The sequence below is a fragment of the Ovis aries genome, chromosome X (assembly GCF_016772045.2).
Source record: "Ovis aries strain OAR_USU_Benz2616 breed Rambouillet chromosome X, ARS-UI_Ramb_v3.0, whole genome shotgun sequence".
NCBI lineage: Eukaryota > Metazoa > Chordata > Mammalia > Artiodactyla > Bovidae > Ovis > Ovis aries.
This window is the reverse complement of record NC_056080.1, coordinates 83409666-83428566: the sequence shown is the minus strand read 5'-3', so window position 1 is coordinate 83428566 and position 18901 is coordinate 83409666. Positions and strand designations below refer to the sequence as shown.

At 37.9% G+C, this 18901-nt stretch overlaps 1 protein-coding gene, 1 non-coding gene and 1 pseudogene across 3 annotated transcripts in view; 1 reads left to right on the top strand and 2 right to left on the bottom strand.

Annotated features, from left to right (window-relative positions):
• The window catches only part of GABRA3 (gamma-aminobutyric acid type A receptor subunit alpha3), a 243706-nt gene that overhangs the window by 190889 nt on the left and 33916 nt on the right, over window positions 1-18901 (bottom strand). The window lies entirely within an intron of this gene.
• LOC114111868 (U6 spliceosomal RNA) lies at window positions 13934-14040 on the top strand. The gene has a single exon (XR_003587600.1). It is a non-coding gene; the product is annotated as a U6 spliceosomal RNA (small nuclear RNA).
• On the bottom strand, window positions 16828-17706 carry LOC121818341 (transcriptional repressor p66-alpha-like; annotated as a pseudogene).

The following is an 18901-nucleotide window of genomic DNA, read 5'->3' as shown; positions in this document are numbered from 1 at the left end:
AAATTTTGTAAAATTCCTGGACAGTTTCTAATAAGTTGAATGTAGGCATACTCTATGACCCAGCAATCCCATTCCTAGTTATACAAACAATAGAAATGAAGACATATGTTCAACCACAAATTGTAAATGAATATCTTACTAAACATTTCTCATACTATAAAATTAGACACAATAAAAATTCCATCATCAACAGTAGAATGGATATATAAATTGTGGTTTATAAAATGGATTACTAAACAGCACTGAAAATTAATGAACTATAGCTAGTATAACAACATAAATGAGTCTAAAAACATTATATTGAGTGCTACAAGCCATATACAAGGGAGTATATATATTATACTGTATTATCCCACTTACTTTGAACTTTGAATATAGTTCACAAACAGGTGCAACTAATCTGTAGCTTAAAAAATCAAGATATTAGTTGTCTTTGGGGAGGGGAGTGTGGACAGTGACTTAGAAAAGGCATAAAGGCATGATTCAAGATGTTATTATTTTTTTTTAATTTACTGATCCAGATGGTGGTTACACAGGTTTGTACCTTTGAAAAATATTCATTGAGCAATACACTTATGATTTTATTTTATCCTATATGTACTTCAAACCAAACAAAATTACTGAAGAGATCTGAATAAATGGCAACATAGAATGTTTCTGGCTGAGGAGAGCTAATTAAAAGATACAAATGTTCTCAAGTTTATTCACAATTTGATGAAATCCCAGTAAGTGTCAGCATCATTTTCTTAAAACTTGTCAAGTTTATTTTAAGGTTTATAAGAAATTGCTTGCAACTACCCAAAAAACTGTAAGAGGTCATTTGATCTAACAAAGACCAGAATATACTATAAATCTAACAAAATAAAACATTGTAGTATTAGAATATTTTCATGTTGATAGGTTGATGCATGAAAACACTGGTAAAAGGAATTGTCTCCTAGGAGGAAAACTGGGTGGCTGTTTGGGTAAAATGAGAGGGAGACTTATTTTTCACTGTATACCACTTTTTACTCTTTCAATTACGATCTTTGCATAAGAGTTATTTATTCAAAAAGCAAATTTAAAAAATTAAAATTTAGTACTAAGGTAAAAATAGAAAAAAGAATCACTGTAATTAAACAGAGGGTCCCCCAAACAGATCCATATGTATATATAGGAATTTAGAGTAAGATGAAGGAAAAATTTATGACCAATGAGGAAATTATAGACTATTCAATAAATTGCACTGAACTAATTGGGTTATCCATTTAGAAAAAAATTCATGGTGCACAATGGAATATAATGCTACTACACGTAATTAACAATTAATGAATGTACTCTTGAGGTGGGAAAGAGTTTGCTGAGTAATGCCTAAAACTCATAAGCCATGAAAAGAAAGAGTTTTAAGTACACACTAAAGTTCACTATAACAAAAAGACCTCATCTATAAAGTTAGAAATAATAGACTCAGATTTTGAAACTAAATATTAACATTTCTAACACATAAGGAGCTATTTGAGTCAATAAGTAAAAGATGTCACAAAATACAAAATTGTGCAAAGGATATGGACAAAAAATTAACAACAGAATATTACAAATGGATAGCAAACATATATTCAATTTCAAGAGTAATCAGATAAATACACTCTAAAATAAGATGTTTGCATTTTAAAAACTATAGAAGAATAATACATTAATTTAAAAGTTCAGTTCAGCCACTCAGTTGTGTCCAACTCCTTGCGACCCCATGGCCTGTTAGCTTTTGTAAGATTCAGGGAAGAAAACAGGATTGCTAAAGACTGTGGTAGGAGCAAACTTTATTTGTATATCATTATTTTATATTTTTTTTCAATAAATGCCTTTATTTTCAAATTTTTCTTGTAAGAAATACATGTTAATATTGAGCTATAAATACAGATGATAAATTCGCAGGATTATTTTTTTTCTTCTCTGATTTTTTTTTATTTTTTTATTTTATTTTATTTTTTTTATTTTTTTATTTTTTTTAGTTTTTTATTTTTTAAATTTAATCCCACTTCTGGGCATACACACCGAGGAAACCAGAATTGAAAGAGACACATGTACCCCAATGTTCATCGCAGCACTGTTTATAATAGCCAGGACATGGAAACAACCTAGATGTCCATCAGCAGATGAATGGATAAGCAAGCTGTGGTACATATACACAATAGAGTATTACTCAGCCGTTAAAAAGAATTCATTTGAATCAGTTCTGATGAGATGGATGAAACTGGAGCCGATTATACAGAGTGAAGTAAGCCAGAAAGAAAAACACCAATACAGTATACTAACACATATATATGGAATTTAGGAAGATGGCAATGACGACCCTGTATGCAAGACAGGGAAAGAGACACAGATGTGTATAACGGACTTTTGGACTCGGAGGGAGAGGGAGAGGGTGGGATGATTTGAGAGAATGACATTCTAACATGTATACTATCATGTGAATTGAATCGCCAGTCTATGTCTGACGCAGGATGCAGCATGCTTGGGGCTGGTTCATGGGGATGACCCAGAAAGATGTTATGGGGAGGGAGGTGGGAGGGGGGTTCATGTTTGGGAATGCATGTAAGAATTAAAGATTTTAAAATTTCATTATTTTATTTTTGAACCATGTAACTGAATTAATTTTCTCTGGGTCCCAGCATTTTTCCAGGACCAAATACTCTTCCATTATTCCTTATCTCAGTGAATGGTACCATCACCCATCCAACTGCAGAATCAGAAACCTAGAAGTCATCTTTCACATGTCCCTCTTCAACACATTCTAAGCCTGGCATCACCGACTCAATGGGCATAAGTTTGCACAAACACCAGGAGACAGTTGAAGGACAGGGAAGCCTAGCGTGCTGCAGTCCCTGGGGTCACAAAGAGTCGGCCTCAATGGAGCAACTGAACAACAAAAACCTCTTTCAGAAACATTTGCTTCTGTTCACATGTTCCACCACAACCCTAGTGCAAGCTGTCATAAACTCATTCTTGACCACAGCTGCAGCCTCATTTCACACAAGAAATATTTGCTAAGCATCTACCTTGAATCTGATCATAATAGTCTGTAATCTACTTTTATCTCCTTCTCATCCATTCTACACACTGTAGCCAAGTTTAGCATTTCAAAATCTCATTTTGTCAGTAGCTCTCTCACCACTTTAAATACCTCAACGACTTCAGGGTAATCTTAAGGAAATTTAAAATTATTAACCAAGGCACAGAATAACTGCATGGTCAGGTCCAAACTACTTCTTCAGCCCTATATTTACATCAGGCTCACAGCTACCAATCTCAAATCACATGAGATCCCACAATGCATCATGTTGTGTATCTGGCATAGACATCATATTCCCATAAACTCAATACCCATTTTCCTAGCAAACTGTTAAAAAAAATCAGAACAAATGGAAGACATTCTATAATAATGTGTATTTATAATCAAATATACTAATTATTTTAAATATAAACTGATTAAATGTTCTGATTAAGGGCAATTATCATACTGAATATACAAAAACTTTGTTACAAGAAGATATATATCTAAAATATAAGGATGCATAAAGGTTGAAAATAAAAGAATGAAAAAAGATACGCCAAGACAGAAAAAGAGACACAGATGTATAGAACAGTATTCTGGACTCTGTGGGAGAGGGCAAGGGCGGGATGATATGGGAGAACGGCATTGAAACATGTAAATTATCACATGTGAAACGAATCACCAGTCCAGGTTCAATGCATGATACAGGGTGCTCGGAGCTGGTGCACTGGGATGACCCAGAGGGATGGGATGGGGAAGGAGGTGGGGGGGGGCGGTTCAGGATGGGGAACACATGTACACTCATGGTGGATTCATGTCAATGTATGGCAAAACCAATACAATGTTCTAAAGTAAAAATAAATAAATAAAACTGAGATTTAAAAAAAAGAATGCAACAACAACAACAACAACAAAAGAATACAATAAATAAGATATACCAAACAAAATTAATCAAAGGAAAGCTGGTGTGGCTAAATCAGTATCAGACAAAATAGACATTAAAGCAAAAGTCATAACCAGCAATAAAGAGACACTTCAGAATGATAAAAGATTCTATTCACCAGAAAGATATAACAATTCTAAATCTGTATGCAACAGTATTGCATCAAAAGATATGAAGTAAGATACCAGATGAAGAAAAGCTACACAAAACCACAATGAGAGACAAATAAAAGATCTTACTGGGATATTTTAATACATCTTTCTCAGTAACTGATGGAATGGAAGAAAAAAAAAAAACATCAGTAAGGATACATCACATCTGAATAACATTAACAAATTGAACCTAACTGACATATGTGGAACACTATACTCAACAACTACAGAATATATATTCTTTTCATAAACACATGGAATATTTGCATACACTGAATGTATTTTAGGCCAGAGGTCAGCAAACTTTCTGTAAAGGGTTTGATAATAAATATTTCTGATTCCAGTGAGCATTGGATCCCACACTGAGAGACATTATCTAGTGGCTAAAGTATGAGGTCGGAGAAGGCAATGGCACCCCACTCCAGTACTCTTGCCTGGAAAATCACATGGGTGGAGGAGCCTGGTGGGCTGCAGTCCATGGGCTCGCAAAGAGTCTGACATAGCTGAGCGACTTCACTTTCACTTTTCACATTCATGCATTGGAGAAGGAAATGGCAACCCACTCCAGTTTTCTTGCCTAGAGAATCCCAGGGACAGCGGAGCCTGGTGGGCTGCCATCTCTGGGGTTGCACAGAGTCGGACACGACTGAAGTGACTTAGCAGCAGCAGCACTTCAGGCTTGGTGAGCCTCATGAGATCATCATCACATATTTTTCTTTTAAACCACCTTGTAAATATGTAAAAAAACATCTTTAGATTTAGGATCATACAAAAATAGTCTAATAAGCAATTCCTGGCATGTGGACCATAATTTCCTGACCTCTTTTATAGACTGAGAAGCAAGTCTCAACAAGTTTCAAGGAACTGAAAATTCTATAGAGTATGCTCTCTGACCATAATGTAATTAAGCAAGAAATAAATAATTAAATGACATTAGGAAACCTCCATCATTTGAAAAATAAGAAATACACTTAGTTTTAGGTTTTGGAGGAAGGAGATGATAGGAGGAAACTTTGGGAGATATAACATGTTCATTATATTTATTATTGTTTATTATCTTAACCATGGGTATATAAGTATTCTGAAATATACCAAATTGTACATATGTAATTTATTATATACCAATTTAGCTTCAATAAAGCTGTTAAAATGGGGTAGGGGAAGAAATACATTTTCAAATAACCCTGATTCTATGGGAAAATCACATTAAAAATTAGATAATATTTCAAACTAAATAATACTGAAAATAATAAATACAAAAACTTGTGGACTACAGCTAAAGTTATGCTTAGAGGAACATTTGTGACCCTAAAAACATACATTAACAAAGAAGGAAAGTTGGAAATCACTGTGCTAAGCATCATCTTACTAAGCTAAAATAAGAAAAGCCAATTAAGCCCAAAGAAAGTAGAAAAAATTAAATTAGAAGGCCAGAAATAAATAAAACAGAAAACAATATACAATGAAGGGGATCAAAAAAAACAAACATTGTTTCTTTGAAAAAATAAGAAGGTTGATAAACCTCTAGAAGGACCAATGAAGAAAAAACAGAAAGCATAAATAACGTGAAATTTAAAAAGGGATGTAAGCTACAGGTCCTACAGATGTTGAAAATATCATTAAGATACTACAAAAATTTCATGTTGTTAATTTGAAAATATAATTAAATGGTACAAATTTCTAGCAAGGTTCAAGCTATCAAAATGATTCAAATCAAAATAAAAAATCAGAACAGTACACAATATTAAAGAAATTGATTCTATATCTTAAAACCCTTTTAAGGATGTCATCAAGATGGCAAAGTAGGAAAGACCAGGCTCAGTCTCTCCACAAAGTTCAACCACATGCAGAAAAACTGAGTCACTAACTTATACCACTTACAAAAAATAACTCAAAATAGATTAAGGATTTATATAAGGCTTGAAACTGATAAACTCCTAGAAAAAAAATAAAGGTTAAAACCTTATTTACATTAGTCTTGGCAATGACTTTTTATTTTTGAAATGTCACCAAAACCACAAAGCAACAAAAGCAAAAATGAAAAAGTGGGGTTCCACCAAATTAAAAAGCTTATACACATGAAAAGAAATATTCAACAAAATAAAAAGGCAAATTGCACAATGGCAGAAAATATTTACAAATTGTGTATCTGACATGGAATTAATGTCCAAAATATATAAGGAACCCATACAACTCAATAGCAAAAAAAAAAAAAATCAAATTAAAAAATAGACAGAGGATTTCAATAGACATTTCTCCAAAGAAAATACACAAATGGCCAAAAGGTACATGAAGAGATGTTCAGCACCTCTAATCATTAAGGAAATGCAAATCAAAACCACAAGAAGATATCACCTCTATCTGTTAGTATATCAAAAAAGACAAGAGAGACAAATGTTGGCATGGATGTGGAGAAAAATGAAGCTTTGTGCACTGTTGGTGGGAATGTAAATTGCTTTGCCACTATGGAAGATAGTATGGAGGTTCCTCAAAAACTTAAAAATGGAACTACCATATGATCCAGCAATCTCATTTCTGCATATATCCAATGGAAATTAAATTACTCTTGGAGAGACACCTGCATTCCCATGTTCATTTGCAGCACTGGTCACAACAGTTAAGACATGGAAACTACCGAAGTTTTCATCGACAGATGAATGGATAAAGAATATATGATATATATGTAAAATGGGATATTATTCAGCCTAAAAATGAAGGAAATTCTGCCATTTGTGACAACATGAGTGGACCTTAAAGACATCAGCTAAGTAAAATAAGTCAGACAGAGAAAGACAAATGCTATATGATGTGATATATGGATGACTTCGTTTGACTCAGTGGTAAAGAATCCACCTGCAAATGCAGGAGACAAGGGTTTGATACCGGGGTCGGGAAGATTCCCTGGAGTAGGAAATGGCAACCCACTTCAGTATTCTTGCCTAGATAATTCCATGAACAGAAGAGCCTGATGGGCTACAGTCTACGGGGTTGCAAAAGAGTCGGACAATACTGAGCACACACACACACACACACACACACACACACACACACACACACACACACACACGATTATATGTGTTATCTAAATCATTGCACTGAGAAAAACAGATAGTAGAATGGTGTTTGCCTGGAACTTAAGGAAGGGGAACTGAGGAGATGTTTGTCAAAGGGTAAAGATTCAGTTATAGAAAGTTTTGAGATCTAAGGTATAGCATAGTGTCTATAGTTAACAATACTGTATTGTACACTTGAAAGTTGCTCTGAAAGGAAGCTTTAATGTTCCCACCATAATAACAAAACAACAAAATGGTAATTTTGTGAGGTGAAGGATATGTTAATGAATATTACGTTGGGAACCATTTCACAATATATTCATGTATAAAATCACTGCATCATGCACTTTAAATTATGTATTAATTATATCTCAATTTAAAAAAATTTGAAAAGTTATACAATGAAGGCAAAAATATACCATAAAGAAAAGACAGTCTCTTCAATAAGCGGTGCTGGGAAAATTGGACAGGATGTAAAAGAATGAAATTAGAACATTCTGTAATGCAAAATGTTATGCAAAAAACAAACTCAAAATGGATTAAAGACCTAAATGTAAGACCAGATACTATAAAACTCTTACAGGAAAACATAGGTAGAACATTTTGTCATAAATCACTGCAATATACTTTTGGATCCACATCCTAGAGTAATGGAAATAAAAACAAAAATAAACAAAAGGGACCTAATTAAACTTAAAAAACTTTTGCACAGCAAAGGAAAACAACCTACTGAATGGGAGAAAATATTTGCAAATGATGCAACCAACAGGGGATTAATCTCCAAAATATACTAGCAGCTCATAAAACTCAAAAACAGAAAACACAATAAAAAATGGGCAGAAGACCCAAATGGACATTTCTGCAAAGACATACAGATAACCAAAAGGCACATGAAAAGATGCTCAATATCACTAATTAATAAAGAAATGCAAATCAAAGCTACCATGAGGTATCAACTCACACCAGTCAGAATGGCCATCATCAAAAAGTCTACAAACTATAAATGATGGAGAGGATGTGGATAAGGGACCCCTCCTACCCTGTTAGTGGGAATGTAAATTGGTGCTACCTACTATGGAGAACAGTATGGAAGTTCCACAAAAAAAAAAAAAAAAACTAAAAATAGAGCTACCATACAATCCTGCAATCCCACTCCTAGGCATATATCTGAAGAAAATCATAATTTGAAAAGATACATGCACCTCAATGTTCACTGCAGCACTATTTACAATAGCCAAGATATGGAAGCAACCCTATGTGTCCATCAACAGATGAATGGATAGAGTGAGAAGATATTACTCAGCCATAAAAGAGAATAAAATAATACCATTTGCAGCCACATGGATAGACCTAGAGATTATCATAGTAAATGAAATCAGTTAGAGACAAAGATAAATATCATATGATTTCACTTATATGTGGAATCTAAAAAAAAAATAAAGTTCAAATGAAGTTATTTACAAAATAGACTCACAAACAGAAAACAAACCTATAGTTACCAAAAGGGAAAGGTGGGAGGAGGGATAAATTGGGAGATTGGGATTGACACATATACACTATTATATATAAAATGGGTAACTAATAAAGACCTACTGTATAGCACAGGGAACTATACTCAATATTTTATAATAACCTATGTGGGAAAAGAATCTGAGATAGAGATACATAGATATGTAACTGAATCACTTTGCTGTATACTGAAAACTAACACATTATAAATCAACTATACTTCAAAATATAAATTTTTTAAAAAGGAAGGCATTGATGACTTTACTATCACTTTCTACCAAACACTGAACAAAGATATAACATCATCTTTATACAACTGAATCCATAGAATAAAACTGTATTCTGAGATCAGAATTTCATTCACACCAAAATTTGACCAGAACATAAAAAGGCTTTACAGGCCAATACCTCTAACAAACATACATGTAAAATATTTAAACAAAACATTACTTAACCAAATCCAACAGTATATGAAAAGAATAATATGTTGTAACTATGTTGGATTCCTTTCAAGAATGCAAGCTTTAATATTTGAAAAATCAATATAATTCAAAATAATAGCATTAAAGATAAAATTCATATTATCATTTCAATTGGTGAATTTTATCAAATGCTTTTCATGCAATAGCCATTTCTAATTAAAACCATTAGCAAACTAGAAATGGAAAGAAACTTCTTTAATCTGATAAATCAACAAAAAATTTACAGCAAATGTCACACTTAATGGCAAAATGTTGAAGCCTTTTCCTTGCAGCATCCCCAGACTCAATGAATACTAACATACAAATGTTTTGCCAATGTAATTTTAATCTTGTCACATCTCCATGAATACATAGCATTATCCCCAATTTATACATTAGAAACTGAGTCTTGGAGGTTCAGTTACTTGGCCATGGTCGAAAAACACATAAATGACTTTATAAATGTGAACTCTATGCCATTACTGCCTCTTTCAATACCAATTACTCAATTCCTTCTATATTATCTATGATATCTACACCATCAACCATTTCTGCCCATTTTACTTTTAAATGGTGCCCCAAATGGATCAAATTCTACCTTTCCATTGCCCCACTCCCATGCTGTTGCCACAACACTATCACAAACTACTCAAGCACAACCTCCCTACTCTACTTTTATTTAACTGTTTTGTTTTTACATTTTTACTTTGAAATAACTTAAAATTTTCAATAACTTCCAAGAAGAGAACATACTGGGTATTCAGAGTTATCAATTATAAACATTTGCCACACTGTACCTCTCTCCAGCAGAGGTGTGGGTTGGTGGTGGCCTGCTGCAGGGTTGGGGGCACTGAGTGTAGCAGTATATGCATGGGACCTTTTGAAGGAGGTCACCATTATCTTCCTTACTTCCACCACAGTTTGGCCCCAGGTAAAGGCTGTATATTGTCACCCTGCTTATTTAACTTATATCCAGAGTACATCATGAGAAATGCTGGGCTGGATGAAGCACACGCTGGAATCAAGATTGTTGGGAGAAATATCAATACTCTCAGATATGCAGGTGACACCAACTTTATGGCAGAAAGTGAAGAAGAATTAAAGAGCCTCTGATGAAAGTGAAAGAGAAGAGTGAAAAAGTTGGCTTAAAGCTCAACATTCAGAAAACAAAGATCATGGCATCTGGTCCCATCACTTCATGGCAAATAGATGGGGAAACAGGGGAAACAGTGGCAGACTTTTTTTGGGGGGGGCTCCAAAATCACTGTAGAGGGTAACTGCAGCCATAAAATTAAAAGACACTTATTCTTTGGCAGGAAAGGTATGGCCAACTTAGACAGCATATTAAAAAGCAGAGACATTACTTTGCCAACAAAGGTCCATCTAGCCAAGACTATGGTTTTTCCAGTAGTCATGTATGGTATATGAGAGTTGGACTATAAAGAAAGCTGAGTGCCGAAGAACTGATGCTTTCGAACTGTGGTGTTGGAGAAGACTCTTGAGAGTCCCTTGGACTGCAAGATCCAACCAGTCCATCTTAAAGGAGATCAGTCCTGAGAGTTAATTGGAAGGACTGACATTGAAGCTGAAACTCCAGTACTTTGGCCACCTGATGGAAAGAATTGACTCATTTGAAAAGACCTTGATGCTGGGAAAGATTGAAGGCAGGAGAAGAAGGGGACGACAGAAGACGAGATGATTGCATGGTGTCACAGACTCAATGGACATGAGTTTGGGTAAACTCGGGGAGTTGGTGATGGGCAGGGAGGCCTGACATGCTGCAGTCCATGGGGTCACAAAGAGTCAGACACGACTGAGCAACTGAACTGAACTGACCTCTATATCTATAAATATTTCATTGCATGCTTCATAAAGAGCAATATCATACTCTTCTATTACTACTTATTGGGCTTCCCAGGTGGCGCTAATGGTAAAGAATCTGTCTGCTAATGTAGGAGATGTGGGTTTGATCCCTGGGTCAGGAAGATCCCCTGGAGTAGGAAATGGCAACCCACTCCAGTATTCTTGCCTGGAAAATCTCATGGACAGAGGAGCCTGGTGGGCTAGAGTCCATGGGGTCAAAAGAGTTGCACATGACTGAGCACGTGCATACACACACACATTACAAGTTACACAGAATTATCAAAATGAATAAATTTATCATTGATAAAATACTATTATCTAATATAGAGTCCATATTCAAATTCCACCAATTGTCCCAATAATGTCATTCACGGTTATTTTCCCAGTATAGGATCCAATCTAGTATCATATTCACATTTAGTTGTCATATCTCCTTATTCTCCTTTAATCTGGAATATTTCCGAAACTGTCTTTATTTCATGACATTGACATTTTTGAAGAAAAAAAGGCCAGTTATTTTGTAGAATGTTTCTCAGTTTGAGTTTGTCTAATGTTTTCTCATGAATATACTGGGTTTATGGGGTTTTGGCAAGAACAGCACATAATCAATTTTGTGTCCTTTCTAATGTATCACAACAGGGAACAAATGATTTTTTATGTTGTGATGTTAAGTTTGATCAGTTGGCTAAAGTAGTGATTGTCAGGTTCTCCAGTGTAGTGCGATGCCCTTTAAATTGCTCTCCTGGTTTCTGATTTTACTTCCCCAGTTGGAGATCTGCCTGCATTAAAATCTCTGTATTCCTACTCTATGCCCCTATCTTGCCATCTTCTTAGAAAGGCTATCTTGAGTTGTCCCATCTAATTATGTGTCCTCTGTTTTCCTCTATCAAAGAATTTTGTTTTTCCTTCCTATTACTTCTCATAATTTTCAATTATTTTATTTGTGCAATTAACATCACATAGTTTATCTTCTCCTGTGCATGTGTGCTAAGTCACCTCAGTCATGTCCAATTCTTTGTGACCCTATAGACCGTAGCCCACTATGCTTTTCTGTCCGTGGGATTCTCCAGGCAAGAATACTGGAGTGGGTTTCTATGCCCTCTTCCAGGGGCTCTTCCTGACCCAGGGATCGAACTCACCTCTTTTATGTCTCCTCTATCTTCTCCTGCTGCTGCTAAGTCACTTCAGTCGTGTCCAACTCTGTGCGACCCTATAGACGGCAGCCCACCAGGCTCCCCCGTCCCTGGGATTCTCAAGGCAAGAACACTGGAGTGGGTTGCCATTTCCTTCTCCAATGCATGAAAGTGAGAAGTGAAAGTGAAGTCGCTCAGCCGTGTCCGACTCTTAGCGACCCCATGGACTGTAGCTCACAGGGTCTTCCGCCCATGGGATTTTCCAGGCAAGAGTACTGGAGTGGGATGCCATTATCTTCTCCTTCTGGATTATAAATTCCATAAGAACAAGATCCTTGTTCTATTTAGTTTATTCTTTCATCTCCTGCTCCCTACATAATGCCTGGCATATAAGCAACCAAAAAATACTGGTTGAGTAATTGAAAAGCTTTAAGGATGGTCAAAAACAGATCGAATTTTACCCTTTAACTAAAGAACTGGCATTTTAAGATACAGCATGGTATAGGAGAAACATTTTGGAGTCATGCAGATGCAGGTTCATATTTGATAAGAATAATTATGTGTGACCTTATATTTTCATCAAAGTGAAATTGGTCATACAGTCAGTTACTTTACTGATTGTGAGGATTAAATTCTTGTTAAGAAACTATAGTTATGCTTAGTGTGTAAAGGAAGCTGCAAGGAAGACGGGGTTAATCTTCTGGGATTAAGAGATATTCAATCTTTACAAGAAGCACTCTATCATCAAACTGCTTAGGTTGCTGTGTGTCCACAAGTACAGGTGAACTGATTAACTCCCAAAAGAAGTAAAGTCTTTCATAGTCAACTCTTCCCACTTTCACACTCAGCTCTTTTTTATAATTTTTAAATAATGTTTTTACACTCAGTTTTACTCTGTACCAAGCCCTGTGGAAAGCTAATGGACAGAAAAGGAATGGAAAGGAATGGACAGGATTCTACCTCACTTCTAAGAAGCACTCCCATAATGAAAGTCAGTTTTTCCCAACTGGTAAGTATATGTTCATTGATTGTACCTTCTCTGTACACTCTGTCACTCCATTATATCCCTTATTTTAGGCAGTTTTGTATTCGTTATATATCTATGTGCCTGAGCTTAGCTCCTCCTAGATTTTTTCAGAATATTAGTAATAATAATAAATAATATTGTTAGCAGCAAAAATTACTATATTTCATTCAATCTAAGATGCCATTGATTTTGACACACCAATATTTTACATACCACAAAGAAAACAGAAGTGCCACCAAGTAAATAACAGTACATCACTGATAGGTAAGATTTGTCCTGACTTCAGAAATATTAAAATATGGGGAGAAAATGTGCTTCTTAAAACTAAAGAAACATGGTCTATATCAAGCACTGTTGTGAGCACTGTATTTTTATTAAATTATTTAAGCTGCATAACAACCCTCTGAGTGAGGTATACTTTCCTACCTCTTGATCAGTTCTCTCTGATCTTCAGTTCAGTTGCTCATTCGTGTCCGACTCTTTGCAACCCCATGGACTGCAGCATGTCAGGCTTCTCTGTCCATCACCAACTCCCAGAGTTTACCCAAACTCATGTCCATTGAGTCGGTGATGCCATCCAACCATCTCATCCTCCGTCGTCCCCTTCTCCTCCTGCCCTCAATCTTTCCCAGCATCAGGGTCTTTTCAAATGTCAGCTCTTCACATCAGGTGGCCAAAGTATTGGAATTTCAGCTTCAACATCAGTCCTTCCAGTGAACACCCAGGACTGATCTCCTTTATCTTCTAAATATCTCTCTACTCTACTCACTTCGGCAGCACATATACTAAAATTGGAATGATACAGAGAAGATTAGAATGGCCCCTGCGCAAGGATGACACGCAAATTCGTGAAGCATTCCATATTTTTTCAGGCCAGAGAAGAAAATGGCAACCCACTCCAGTACTCTTGCCTGGAAAATCCCATGGAAGGAGGAGCCTGGTAGGCTGCAGTCCATGGGGTCACTAAGGGTTGGACACAACTGAGCGACTTCACTTTCACTACTCACTTTTCTCCATCCCCTCTGAAACTGCCATGGAGTGAGACCCAATGCTATTTCTCTATCACCTAATTCTCCCTCCATATCTACTTTTGACTTCCTTGAAAGCTAATTCATTCTCTGCTGTCAGAATTACCTTAGAAAAGGCAAATTTTATCATGTCTTTCCTTGTTTAAACCTTGGAAGCTGTCAGTTTTCATTTCAATCCCAAAGAAGAGCAATGCCAAAAAATGTTCAAACTACCATACATTTGAACTCATTTCACATGCTAGCAAGGTTATGCTCAAAATCCTTCAAGCTAGGTTTCAGCAATACGTGAACTGAGAACTTCCAGATGTACAAGCTGGGTTTAGAAGAGGCAGAGGAACCAGAGATCAAATTGTCAAGATTCATGGGATCCCAGAGAAAGCCAGGGAGTTCCAGAAAAACATCTACTTCTGCTTCACTGACTATGCTAAAGCCTTTGATGGTGCAGATCACAACAAACTGTGGAAAATTCTTAAGGAGACAGGAGTACCAGATCACTTTACCTGTTTCCTGCCAAACCTGTATGTGAGTCAAGAAGCAACAGTTAAAATTGGACATGGAATAACAGACTCATTCAAAATTGGGAAAGGTGTACAATGCTATATATTGTCACCCTGCTTATTTAACTTATATGCAGAATACGTCACGCAAAATGCCAGCTAGATGAATTATGAGCTAGAATCAAGATTGCCAGGAGAAATATCAACAACTTCAGATATGCAGATGATACCACTCTAATGGCAGAAAGTGAAGATGAACTAAAGAGTCTCTTGAGGAGGGTGAAAGAAGAAAGTGAAAAACCTGACTTGAAGCTCAACATTCAAAAAACTAAGATCACAGCATCTGGTCCTATCATTTCATGGTAAATAGAAGGGGAAAAAGTGGAAGCAGTGACAGACTTTATTTTCTTGGGCTCCAAAATCACTGCAGATGGTGACTGTAGCCATGAAATTAAAAGATGCTTGCTCCTTGGAAGGAAAGCTATGACAAACCTAGACAGCAAAGACATCACTTTGCTAGCAAATCTCCTTCTAGTCAAAGCTATGGTTTTTCCAGTAGTCATGTATGGATGGAAGAGTTGGAAGAAGGCTGAACACTGAAGAACTGATGACTTCAAATTGTGGTGCTGGAGGAGACTCTTGAGAGTTACTTAGATAGCAAGGAGATGAAGCCAGACAATCCTAAAGGAAATCAACGCTGAATAGTCTTTGGAAGGACTGATGCTGAAGCTGCAAAACTTTGGCCATGTGATGCGAAGAATCGACTCATTGGAAAAGACCCTGATGCTGGGAAAGATAGAAGGCAGGAGGAGAAGGGGGAGACAGAGGATAAGATGGCTGGATGGCATCAATGACCCAATGGACATGAGTTTGAGCAAACTCCAGGAGATAGTGAAGGAAAGGGAAACCTAGTGTGCTGTAGTCCATGAGATCACAAAGAGTCAGCACAACGTAGCAACTGAAGAACAACAAGTATTCTAAGAGTTCACTAACTCATATCCCCTTCCAACTCAGAACTCAGACTAAAAAACATGCACCTTGCCAACTGTGGTGTCCTGCCTCTCATCCAAAGAGCTACTCTCAGTAGAGGTCCCTGGGGCTGCAGGCAGGCAGACGAAGGATTGGAAGATTCGTAGTCTGTCCCTAAGATGCAGGATTTACAAACAGGAATATGCAATGCACACTGTTTGGCCAACCTCCTTGTATTTAAAAATGGGAAATTTGGAGACTGGACACAAAAACATGAAGGTTATCTTTATATTCATCAATTTCAGCTTCCAGCTGCCACTCAGCAAATAACTAGGAGCATTATAGCATGGTTATGGCCCAGGATCCCCAAATACTTCTGAGACTATGCCACTTATTGATATATCTGAAGAGGCATTCAGAAAGGAGAGGGAAATCGCTCCCACAGTAGAGAGGAGACTGAGTTCTAAGACTACTTTTTTCTGTTGGGGTATTAATGCAGCTAAAATGCCACTTATGACAATGAGATACTTTTTGCAAACACATGGCATAAATACACCCATTCCAGAAGAGCAAGACAGTTTCTTTCTCAAAATTGAGAAAAATGGATTGAAAAGCAGTGGTCACCAACGTTTTTGGCACCAGGGCTTGGTTTCATGCAAGAAAATTTTTTCATGGGGGGGTGGGGTTATTCAAGCAGAAAGCACATTGCTGCTGCTGCTGCTGCTAAGTCGCTTCAGTCGTGTCTGACTCTGTGCGACCCCATCGACGGAAGCCCACCAGGCTCCCACGTCCCTGGGATTCTCCAGGCAAGAACACCGGAGTGGGTTGCCATTTCCTTCTCCAATGTATGAAAGCAAAAAGTGAAAGGGAAGTCGCTCAGTTGTGTCCGACTCTGCGACCCCAGGGACTGCAGTCCACCAGACTCCTCCATCCATGGGATTTTCTAGGCAAGAGTACTGGAATGGGATGCCATTGCCTTCTCCGAGAAAGCCCATTACATATTATATTTATTATGTCCCCACTGATCTGATAGAAGGCGGAGCTCAGGCTATAATTAGAGAGATAGGGGAGAGAGAAGGGTGTGGCTGTAAATGGAGGCGAAGAAGCTTAGATTTCCTGTGGCTGCTTACCCGCTGCTATGCAGCGTGGGTTCCTACCTTGCCAGGAATAGGTGCCTGTCCATAGCCTGGAGGCTGGGGACCCCTGAAGAAAGGAATCAGGGTGAAACAATACAGACGGCTTTACGGAAGGCGGTCTTCGGGTGCTGCTCCAAGTTGAGTGCCTTCTGGTTGGACGCCATGCAGTCCTCATACATGATGGCGCCGCCCTTCTCCTCCCACCAGCGACACAAGAAGTCCATCATAGAGTGTTCACATAAGTAGGGCACCCAGGACAGCACCACAACCTGCCCGCTTGCGTCTCCAGCAGGTTTGGCACCACCTCCTCAAGGCCAACCACTTAGATGGATTTGTTGTTCGCCACGCTGGGCAGGACGTTCATTTGGGGGGTGGGGGGAGGAGGGACTTAAAGCGGTGGTTACTCCCATGCAAGCTTGGCTGCCACCTGCCGGCTGACTGCAAAATCAGCAGAAGTGACCATGGAGGTACGCTGATGAGGGTGCAGTTGGCCTGAGCAGAGGTGGCTGTTGTATAGGGATGGTGAGGAGGGCTGTGGGATATTGACAAGTGGACTAGCGTTGGTGACATTGGAGACACAGAGAGGCCCTGCTGGGTCCTCTGTCCCTGAATGGGCACGGATGCCTGGGGAGCCAGCAAAGACTCGCTGTGGCCCACCCTGGAATGGTGTTTCTTGTGGATTTGCTGTCACCTTTCTGACGAGCAGGTGCCCTATGGTCCTAACTACAAGGACATCTGTGCCCACAGTGGACCCAGGGGTCTTGGGTTGTCACGACCACAGCATCTGAATCAAAGAGGTCTGAAGCAATGGCTTGCCAGAAAGAATGATCTAGGTGCCCTGTACAAGTAGAGGAGGGGTAGTCAGGGAACTCTCAGTAGAACCTCCTTTCCTCCCCCCCCCCATATTTGTAAACATTTTGTTTTATTTTAATTAATTTATTTTAATTGGAGGCTAATTACTTTACAATATTGTGGTGGTTTTGCCATACATCAACATGAATTAGCCACAGGTGTACTTGTGTCCCCCCATCCTGAAACCCCCTCCCACCTCCCTCCCCATCCCATCCCTCAGGGTCGTCCCAGTGCAATGGCCCTGAGCACTCTGTCTCATGCATCAAACTTGGACTGGCGATCTATTTCACATATGATAATATACATGTTTCAATGCTATTCTCTCAAATCATGCCACCCTCGCCTTCTCCCATAGAGTCCAAAAGTCTGTTCTTTATGTCTGTGTCTCTTTTGCTGTTTTACATATAGGGTCATTGTTACCATCTTTCTAAATTCTATATATATGCATTAATATACTGTATTGGTGTTTCTCTTTCTGACTTACTTCACTCTGTGTAATAGGCTCCAGGTTCATCCAGCTCATTAGAACTGACTCAAATGTGTTCTTTTTTAAAGCTGAGTAATATTCCATTGTGTATATGCACCACAACTTCCTTATCCATTTGTCTGCCAATGGACATCTAGGTTGCTTCCATGTCCTAACTATTGTAAATAGTGCTGCGATGAACATTGGGGTACATGTGTCTCTCTCAATTCTGGTTTCCTCAGTGTGTATGCCCAGCAGTGGAATTACTGGGTAGTATGGCAGTTCTATTTCTAGTATTTTAAGGAATCTCCACACTGTTCTCCACAGTGGCTATACCAGTCTGCATTCTCACCAACAGTGTAAGAGAGTTCCCTTTTCTCCAAATCCTCTCCAGTCTTTATTGTTTTTAGAGTTTTTGATGGCAGGCATTCTGATTGGCCGGCATGAGATGGTACCTCATTGTGGTTTTGATTTGCATTTCTCTGATAATGAATGATGTTGAGCATCTTTTCATGTGTTTATTAGCCATCTGCATGTGTTCTTTGCAGAAATATCTGTTTGGTTCTTGGTTTCCTTTTATATTTTACTCTGTTATAACTTTTTCAATAAAATTAGTTTTGCTTCTTCTAATCTTAACTCTAGTTTTAATCACTTAATCATCCGTTTTCGTTCTGCAGGACGGCTTTTCATGAAGGCCTCATGGTCTGTTTCAAGGCATTCTGCATCAGCCTCTTCACCCTCAGGCTCACAGGCTACTAGTCCAGGCAGCACGATCACAAGC